This window comes from Oncorhynchus masou, chromosome 13 (assembly GCF_036934945.1).
Source record: "Oncorhynchus masou masou isolate Uvic2021 chromosome 13, UVic_Omas_1.1, whole genome shotgun sequence".
Lineage (NCBI taxonomy): Eukaryota > Metazoa > Chordata > Actinopteri > Salmoniformes > Salmonidae > Oncorhynchus > Oncorhynchus masou.
Genome location: NC_088224.1, coordinates 45,908,080 through 45,918,223, shown reverse-complemented (window position 1 = coordinate 45,918,223; position 10,144 = coordinate 45,908,080).

Genomic DNA, 10,144 nt, shown 5'->3' with positions numbered 1-10,144 from the left:
CCAAGTGGTAAATATCCAGTCCATTGAAAAATAATTTGGATGATCCTTACACTTCAGTGTTGTGATGCACAAATTCTAGCAAAATGCATAGCACATATAATTAAAAAGATATTGTTGGATATTATTCATCCTAATCAGAAAGGTTTTTTTATATGGATGACACTTTAGAGATAATATAAGATGAGTACTGGAAACAATAGAACACATTGAAAAATCTGGGAAACCAGAACTGGTATTCATAGCTGACAAAGGCTTTGTCACGACTCCTACCGAAGGTGGCTCGGTGGTCGTCGTCATCGGCCTACTAGCTGCCACTGATGTTTTTTCCTCCCCCTCCTTGTCTGTTTATTGGTTACACCTGTTATAACTGTTGTGACTAGGGGGCAGTATTTTCATTTTTGGGAAAAAAACGTTCCCGTAGTAAACGGACAAGATGCTAGAATATGCATATAATTGACAGTTTAGGATAGAAAACACTCTAAAGTTTCCAAAACTGTAAATATATTGTCTGTGAGTACAACAAAACTGATGTTGCGGCTACATTGCGCAAGTGGTCACCTGATGCTCCCAGAGATATTCTCGCGTAAAATACAGAGGTAGCCATTACTCCAATCGGTCCTACTGAAAAACGAATTGTCCCAATGGATATATTATCGAATAGGTATTTGAAAAACACCTTGAGGATTGATTATAAACAACATTTGCCATGTTTCTGTCGATATTATGGAGCTAATTTTGATTCTTTTTCGCTGTTTTCGTGACTGCAATTTCTGGGCGATTTCTTAGCCAAACTTGAAGAACAAACAGAGCTATTTCGCCTACAAAAATAATATTTTTTGAAAAAAGGAACATTTGCTATCTAACTGGGGGTCTCGTGAGTGAAAACATCCGAAGCTCATCAAAGGTAAACGATTTAATTTGATTGCTTTTCTGATTTCCGTGACCAAGTTACCTGCTGCTAGCTGGACAAAATGCTATGCTAGGCTATCAATAAACTTACACAATTGCTTGTCTAGCTTTGGCTGTAAAGCATATTTTGAAAATCTGAGAAGACAGGGTGATTAACAAAAGGCTAAGCTGTGTCTCAATATATTTCATTTGAGATTTTCATGAATAGGAATATTTTCTAGGAATATTTATGTCCATTGCGTTACGCTAATTAGTGTCAGGCGATGACTACGCTCCCGCTTGTGGGATGGGGAGTCACTATAGGTTTTAATTTGGTTATTAGTTGGGCTTTATTAGCCAGCCTGCTCTTTGTGCGGGATTGTTCTATGTGTACTTATCGTGCACGCATGTATGTCACGGCTGCTTCGTGTACGTGAGCTGTTTTTTTGGAAACAGTTTAGGTCCCCTGTGGTTTGGGGTATTTGTGTTGAGTGCCGTCTGCTTTTTCACCTGGTCGGTGTATTAAAGATGTGCCTACTTTGAACTCTCTGTCTCCTGTGTCTGACTCCTTCATCCACTACACCCCGGACATTACAGAATCCCGCACCGGTAAATATGGAGTCAGCAGGAGCAGCGGCCAACCCCCTCCCATCGATGGAGGAACGTGTTCTCCACCACACCACCGTCCTCCATCAGATCGGATCCGCCATGGACCAAGTGATGGAGAGAATGGACCAATGGGAGAGGAGTGGTCTCCTCTCTCCACCTTCGGCTTCCCCAGCTCAAGACTCCCTTTCTCCTTTCTCCCCATCCCCCGACTCCAGCGCCCTCCGTCTTGCGCTCCAGAGGGATTATGATGGAGTGGCGGCGGGGTGTCAGGGGTTCTTACTCCAACTGGAACTGTACCTGGCGACCGTGAGACCCACTCCCTCGGGAGCGGAGAGGGTGAGTGTCCTCGTCTCCTGCCTGACGGGTCGTGCTCTGGACTGAGCAAACGCGGTCTGGAATGGCCCAGACTCAGCGAAGGAGCACTACCCAGAGTTCACCCGCCACTTTCGTGCCGTGTTTGACCACCCCCCAGAGGGCCGAGCAGCGGGAGAGCGACTGTTCCATCTTAGGCAGGAGAGGAGGAGTGCCCAGGATTACGCGCTGGAGTTCCGGACCTTGGCCGCTGGATCTGGGTGGAACGACAGGGCCCTTATCGACCACTACCGGTTTAGTCTCCGGGATGACGTCCGTAGGATGCTAGCGTGTTGTGACACCGCTCTCTCCCTAGATTAACTAATTGACATGTCCATCCGGCTGGACAATCTGCTGGCTGCCCGCGGGCGTTCGGAGAGGGTCCTGTGCGTTCCACCACCCAGCACCCTCGCTCCCATTCCGATGGAGTTGGGAGGGGCCGTGCCGAGGGATACCGGAGGAGGAGGCTCCCCCTGCACCAGCTGTGGTCGGAGAGGACACACGGCCGATCGGTGCTGGGGGGGTCCGTCTGGGAGTCGAGATGGCAGGCGGAACACTTCTCGGTCACCCCAGGTGAGTCAGCACCAAACTCACCCAGCACCCTCTGTTGGTCACATGTTTGTCTTGATTTTTTTTCCGCCGTGCTTCACGGTTGGGACAGTGTTCTTCGGCTTGCAAGCCTCCCCCTTTTTCCTCCAAACATTACAATGGTCATTGTGGCAAAACAGTTCTATTTTTGTTTCATCAGACCAGAGCACATTTCTCCAAAAAGTACGATCTTTGTGTGCAGTTGCAAACCATAGTCTGGCTTTTTTTATGGCGGTTTTGGAGCAGTGGCTTCTTCCTTGCTGAGCGGCCTTTCAGGTTATGTCGATATAGGACTCGTTTTACTGTGGATATAGATACTTTTGTACTTGTTTCCTGCAGCATCTTCACAGGGTCCTTTGCTGTTGTTCTGGGATTGATTTGCACTTTTCACACCAAAGTACGTTCATCTCTAGGAGACAGAATGCGTCTCCTTCCTGAGCGGTATGACGGCTGTGTGGTCCAATGGTGTTTATAATTGAGTACTATTGTTTGTACAGATGAACGTGGTACTTTCAGTTGTTGAAATTGCTCCCAATGATGAACCAGACTTGTGGAGGTCTACAATTTTTTTCTGAGGTTTTTTGGTTTCTTTTGATTTTCCCATGATGTCAAGCGAAGAGGCACTGTTTGAAGGTCGGCCCTGAAATACATCCACAGGTACACCTCCAATTGACTCAAATGATGTCAATTAGCCTATCAGAAGCTTCTAAAGCCATGATATAACTTTCTGGAATTTTCCAAGCTGTTTTAAGGCACAGTCAACTTAGTGTATGTAAACTTCTGACCCACTGGATTTGTAATACAGAGCATTATAAATTAGATATTCTGTTTGTAACAATTGTTGGAAAAATTGTGTCATGCACAAAGTAGATGTCCTAACTTACCAAAACTATTGTTTGTTAACAAGAAATTTGTGGAGTGGTTGAAAAATGAGTTTTAATGACTCCAACTTTAGTGTATGTGAACATCAGACTTCAACTGTATATTTAAATGCCTGTAATATTTAAATTATGGAGAATATCTTACACAGTGGGTTAAAGTTATGTATAGTAACCCTAGGTGTAGAAATACAATGGGGATACAACCATATGAGCTCTGCAGATTTCGATATGAAGAGTCATTAGATTGTTTGTTTTGGTACTGTCCATGTGTAGCTTGTCCATATTTATCTTGTTCAGGACTGGCTGAAGAATTGCAACAATTTCCTGGAGCAAACTCTGCAAATAGCACTGCTGGGTGATTTAAAAAGTCATAGTCAATCAATCAATAAAATAATAATACTCTTAGCCAAAAGGTTAATCTTTCATTTACTGTCGAAGCTATGAGAATAGAACGGTTCAGAACTTTTGTGAAATATCACTCCATAGTTGAAAAATATATGGCAAATAAAAATCAAAACTGGATGGTGTTCAGAGAGAGATGGGAGGGGTTGAAGTTAGCTGAAGGATGGGACTGGATGGTGTTCAGAGAGAGATGGGAGGGGTTGAAGGTAGCTGAAGGATGGATCTAAAAACAAGCAAAATATAACTATTGTAAAATATGCTGTCTGTAAAATATATATAGTAATATAAGCTGGAAGTAGAAGCCTAAGTTTTGTTGTCTATTAGTTTACTCCAATTAGTGGAGGGGTCGTAGGGTTAGGGGAACATAATAAAGGAAAATATATTACAAAATATATATATTTACAAAAACATACATACGGGCGATCGGAAATTATTTGGACAATTACATTGATAGAAGACAAAATCTATCTGCGATATTAAAATTGATCTACCCCTAAAAAAAAGTCTACGGACACAAACAAATTAGGATAGCCTAACTATGGGATAATAGGCTTTTTGTGACTCACAAGGAAAACATTATATAGCCTTTAGCTTCTCATTATACAATTAATATCTTATGTTGTCCAACCAGATGAGGGTATCCACTTCTGCATGGGTTATTCATTGGTAGTGATATATTGGTCTGCAAGGTCACTAGTATATCAGTAATTCATGTCTAAATAGGGCATTTTCTGTTCAGTGATTTGCGATCCGCTTATAGGGAAAGTTGCACATGATTCATATTAAACTAACTACCTGGAACAGATTATATTAAACTATGGTACATTGATTCAAATAGTTATCCAATTAAACCAATATTGTACATTTAAATGTATATTTACATTCATATTCACATTTACATAAATAGTGTAGGGATATAAATGTATTATAGACCTCAAATACAACCTTATGAACTAGACGTGTGAATGGGAAAGGTCAACTTCTGACTGCCCCTCAGTATTACACTGACAGCTGACTCTGGTGGTCGCTCTAGACAGGTGTCTCTGTGTGTGTGTGTGTGGGGGGGGGGGGGGGGGGTATCAATCAGTAGATGAGGCTGATTAGATTGTACTGCTGGGCTAAGTCGACCTGACTGTCGATCGCTTTAGTCTGGACACTGGGCATATTGTGCTCTCCAGCCCCCCCTTTACCTTCCAGAAATCTGACCCCTGAACCTTCAGCCCCAGAGGCCCCTCAGGCACCTGCCAACCTCTGACCTGTGAACCTGGGGAGCATTTGAAGAGGGTCAAATGTTGACTCTGTAACAGATAGGGCCAACAATCCCAGACTGCAAAGAGACAGCTCAGACTGTTTTTCTCTTCTCACAGCTCAGACTGTTTTTCTCTTCTCACAGCTCAGACTGTTTTTCTCTTCTCACAGCTCAGACTGTTTTTCTCTTCTCACAGCTCAGACTGTTTTTCTCTTCTCACAGCTCAGACTGTTTTTCTCTTCTCACAGCTCAGACTGTTTTTCTCTTCTCACAGCTCAGACTGTTTTTCTCTTCTCACAGCTCAGACTGTTTCCCCTTCTCATAGCTCAGACTGTTTTTCTCTTCTCACAGCTCAGACTGTTTTTCTCTTCTCACAGCTCAGATTGTTTTTCTCTTCTCACAGCTCAGACTGTTTTTCTCTTCTCACAGCTCAGACTGTTTTTCTCTTCTCACAGCTCAGACTGTTTTTCTCTTCTCACAGCTCAGACTGTTTTTCTCTTCTCACAGCTCAGACTGTTTTTCTCTTCTCACAGCTCAGACTGTTTCCCCTTCTCACAGCTCAGACTGTTTCCCCTTCTCACAGCTCAGACTGTTTCCCCTTCTCACAGCTCAGACTGTTTCCCCTTCTCACAGCTCAGACTGTTTTTCTCTTCTCACAGCTCAGACTGTTTTTCTCTTCTCACAGCTCAGACTGTTTTTCTCTTCTCACAGCTCAGACTGTTTCCCCTTCTCACAGCTCAGACTGTTTTTCTCTTCTCACAGCTCAGACTGTTTTTCTCTTCTCACAGCTCAGACTGTTTTTCTCTTCTCACAGCTCAGACTGTTTTTCTCTTCTCACAGCTCAGACTGTTTTTCTCTTCTCACAGGTCACTTGTTTTAACCACCCCTCCCTCCCTCATCTGTCTTAACCCTCTCTATACTTTGGTATTTTCTCCCTCCCTCCCTCCCTCCCTCCCTCCCTCCCTCCCTCCCTCCCTCCCTCCCTCCCTCCCTCCCTCCCTCCCTCCCTCCCTCAATGTCTGTCTCTCCCCTCCCTCCCCTTCGCTGCCTGTCTCTCCCCTGATTCTTTCTCTTCTTTCTCTCACTCTGTCCATCTCTCAGGGTGCGTGTCATGTGACTCCTGATGGCTACACACCTTCAGGGCTGGGATGTGATGTATGCACAGCTGCTCCTGACAGAGCGGTCCTGGAAACGTGTGGTTTAGAAACCCCTTGTTGACATGCGGGTTTACCTCGGTTTTCACTTTTCAGGGACCTGGAATTTTAACAGCTCTGAGACTGTAGGTGGTTCCAGTCAGCACAGGGTGTTTGACCGGGGAGGGAAAGCCATTCTAAAAAAGTAGCTAACTGCCCGCCTCAAATGTAAACAACAGGTGTCAACTAACAGCGAAATGCTTACTTACGGGTCCTTCCCAACAATGCAAAGAGAATGAAAATATATCAATTACAGAAAAGTTAAACACGTAATAATAAAAGTAATAATAGACACACGATGAGTAACGATAACTTGGCTATGGCAATGGCTATTTGCATATAGTTTGACGAGCAGTTGTCCACATACTTTTTGGCCAGTGTATATTTATAGAATATTATATGAATCCTATAAATAAAAAGGCCAATTTGGGTGCAATCAATTAGCTTAATTTATCAGATATCAAATTATATTACAACAAAATAATGTTGCAGGAATGCTAATCTTATCTGTTTCTAACTACAGAAACAATTGAAGAACAATCTGAGATGGTGGGTGTCATGGCTTGCTGGATTCCTACACACTTGATTTACAGTGCCTTCAGAAAGTATTCATACCCCTTGACTTATTCCACATTTTGTTGTGTTACAGCCTGAATTCAAAATTAATTGAATATATCTTTATAAAGACAAAGTTTAGAAACCCCTTGTTTGCTAATTTATTGAAAATGTAATATCGAAATATCTCATTCACATACAGTAAGTATTCACACCCCTTTGCTATGACATTCCAAATTAACCTCAGGTGCATCCAATTTCCTTTGATCATCATTGAGATGTCACTACAACTTCACTACAACTTCACCTGTGGCCAATGAAATTGTTTGGACATGATTTAGAAAGAAACACACCTGTCTATATAAGGTCCCACAGTTGACAATACATGTCAGAGCAGAAACTATGAATTCTAAGGAACTGTCTGTAGGTCTTTGATATAGACTTGTGATGAGGCATATATCTGGGGAAGGATATAAAACAATTTCTAGAGTGTTGAAAGTTTCCAAGAGCACAGTGGTCTCCATCATTGGGAAATTGAAATAATATGGAACTACCCGGACTCTGGCTGTTCGACTAAACTGAACAACCGGGCAAGAAGGACCTTTGCCAGGGAGGTGACCAAGAACCCAATGACCGCTCTGATAGAGCTACAGAGTTCCTTGGCTAAGATGGGAGAACCTAACAGAAGGACAACAGTACTTTCACCACTTCATCAATCTGGGCTTTGTGGGAGTGGCCAGATGGAAGCTACTTCTGAGAAAAAGGCACATAACAGCATGCCTGGAGTTTGCAAAAAGGCACTTGAAAGATTTTGAGAGCATAAGGCAAAGATTATGTGGTCTGATGAGTCAAACATGTTACTATTTGGCCTGAATGCAAAGCGCTATGTCTGGAGAAAACCAGGCACAACTCATCACCTGTCTAACACCATTCCCACCGTAAAATATGCTGGTGGCGGCATCATGCTATGGGAATGCTTTTCAGCGGCAGGGACTGGGAGACTGGTAAGGATAGAGGGAACAATGAATGGAGCCAAACACAGGCAAATCCTTGATGATAACTTGCTTCAGAGTGCATATGACCTTAGACTGGGGCAAGGATTTATATTCCAATAAGACAATGACCCCAAGCATACAGCCAAAGCAACACTGGAATGGCTTCAGAACAATAATGTGAAAGTCCTTGAGTAGCCCAGCCAAAGCCCAGACTTGAATCCCACTGAAAATCTGTAGAAAGACTTGAAAATTGCTGTTCACTGCCCTTCCCCATTTAACTTAACAGAGAATGAGAGAATTTGTAAGAATGGGAGAAAATCCCCAAATCCCGATGCGCAAAGCTGATGCAGACATACCCAAGATGACGAAACTATAATCACCACCAAAGATGCTTCTACAAAGTATTGACTCAGTGGTGTGAATATTTATGTAAGTAAATTTGGTATTTAATTTTCAATAAATTAGCAAACAATTCTAAAAATGTTTTCACTGTCATTATGGGATGTTAATTTAGGCTGTAACACTTTATTTTTTATGTGGAATAAATTAAGGGGTATGAATGAAAAGTCTAAGTCTTTGAGGGCGATGCCACAGTTTAAGTCAGCAATATTGTAACATCCCACTTCAGGGATATAGGGATATAGCTACTGCAGCGAGACCAATGCCAACGTTTTTATGCCTGCCTACATTCATATTGCAAGTTCATCTTTATTGTGAAACACTAACATCAGAGTTTGTTTGGAGAAAACAGAAATATGGAAAAACAATTCAAATGGCTTTGGGAGTGTAAATGGTCCTTGAATTAGCCATGTCCCTCCACCCATCGTAGTGCACTAGCTTACACTAAGTGGCCATATGGACTGTCACCCCTCATTTATTACAGTGAGTGAAGATGGCCTCACAATGGCTTCTCAAATCCATTTTTTTTTACACTTCGGTTCAGCTTCTCATTTTTAATTAGGTAGCCAGACAGGAATATATTCATGCCGCTGATGGATGAAAGAAGCACTGAATGTTTCAACTGTATTTCTAGCCAAAGGCCTATTTTTAGTGTGAAATTGTTTTATATTTATGAAAAAATATAATTTGTAACAATGGGTAATGTGAATGTTACAGCATGCCAAATGTGAAAAGGAGAACAAATATAATTGTGTTACTATGTAACTTGTGAACATTGCAATCAAAGTGGGACAGTTGGTGCCATGTAGGTGGTATGGAAGGCTACTGTTTATACTGGATAATAAAGGGCATTGTCTATATGTAATACTGAGAAACTCCATTACAGCAAAGCATGGTAATGATGACTTTAACTGTACGACATAGGACAGGTTCTCAACAAACAATGAAATATAGGCCATGTATACAGACAGTAGCCTGGTCACAGATCTGTTTGTGCGCTTGCCTATTCCATTGCTGCTGACTGGGAGTCATAATAGCACAAACAGACTGGAACTCATGCTATACAGACAGTATTTAGTACACTGGGCCTTAGAATGATATTGGCTTAGAGGGCATAGTTAAAAACAGATCTTGTACAGATAGTGACGTTACCAGCCTCAACAACCAGAATGTGCAGTGTGGGTCTTCCAGATGGCAGGCTGCAGTACAGCTCTTCCAGATTGGATCTCACAACCAGCCAGGCCTTCATCAGATCATTTCAAATGACTTTTCAAGTCCCCCCCCCCCCCCCCCCCCCCCCCGTACATGTTACATGATGTTCATGGAGATTAAATATCGGTGGTAATTCCTCTGAGGTATTTAAAACAAGGCTCATGCTGGGTGTAATACTCACTGGGAGGATAATGTGGTCCTGCTGCATTTGGTGTTGTGGCTGCATACCTCCAGTCAGCCTTCACCAATCTGTTACAGATTTAGACGAAATCTAACAGAGGTGCCACTCCCAGCAGAGCCCCAAGTCCAATGGGTATATCCTCTGGCGTGTTGATGTTGATGTTCTCCGTATCCATCGGGAAAAGAGGGATACCTAGTCAGTCGTCCAACTGAATGTATTCAACTGAAATGTGTCTTCCGCATTTAACCCAACCCCTCTGAATCAGACAGGTGCGGGGGGGCTGCCTTAAATCGGCATCCACGTCTTCGGCACCCAGGGAACAGTGGGTTAACTGCCTTGCTCAGGGGCAGAACGATAGATCTTTACCTTGTAAGCTCGGGATTCGATCCATCAACCTTACGGTTACTGCCCCAACGCTCTAATGATTTTGCCGTGCATGGTGATCGAACAGGTTTCCTCTTATATTCATCAGAGGTGTAGGGAGGTTGAATATTTCAATTATACAGACTAACAAAATATGCACACGACAGTTTTCATACCTTGGTTTTTGCTGTGAATGTGAATGAAAAAAACTGTTTTGATAATGGTTTTCATACACATACCTCATCCATAATGTAATGGCCTATGGGATATTAATTTAT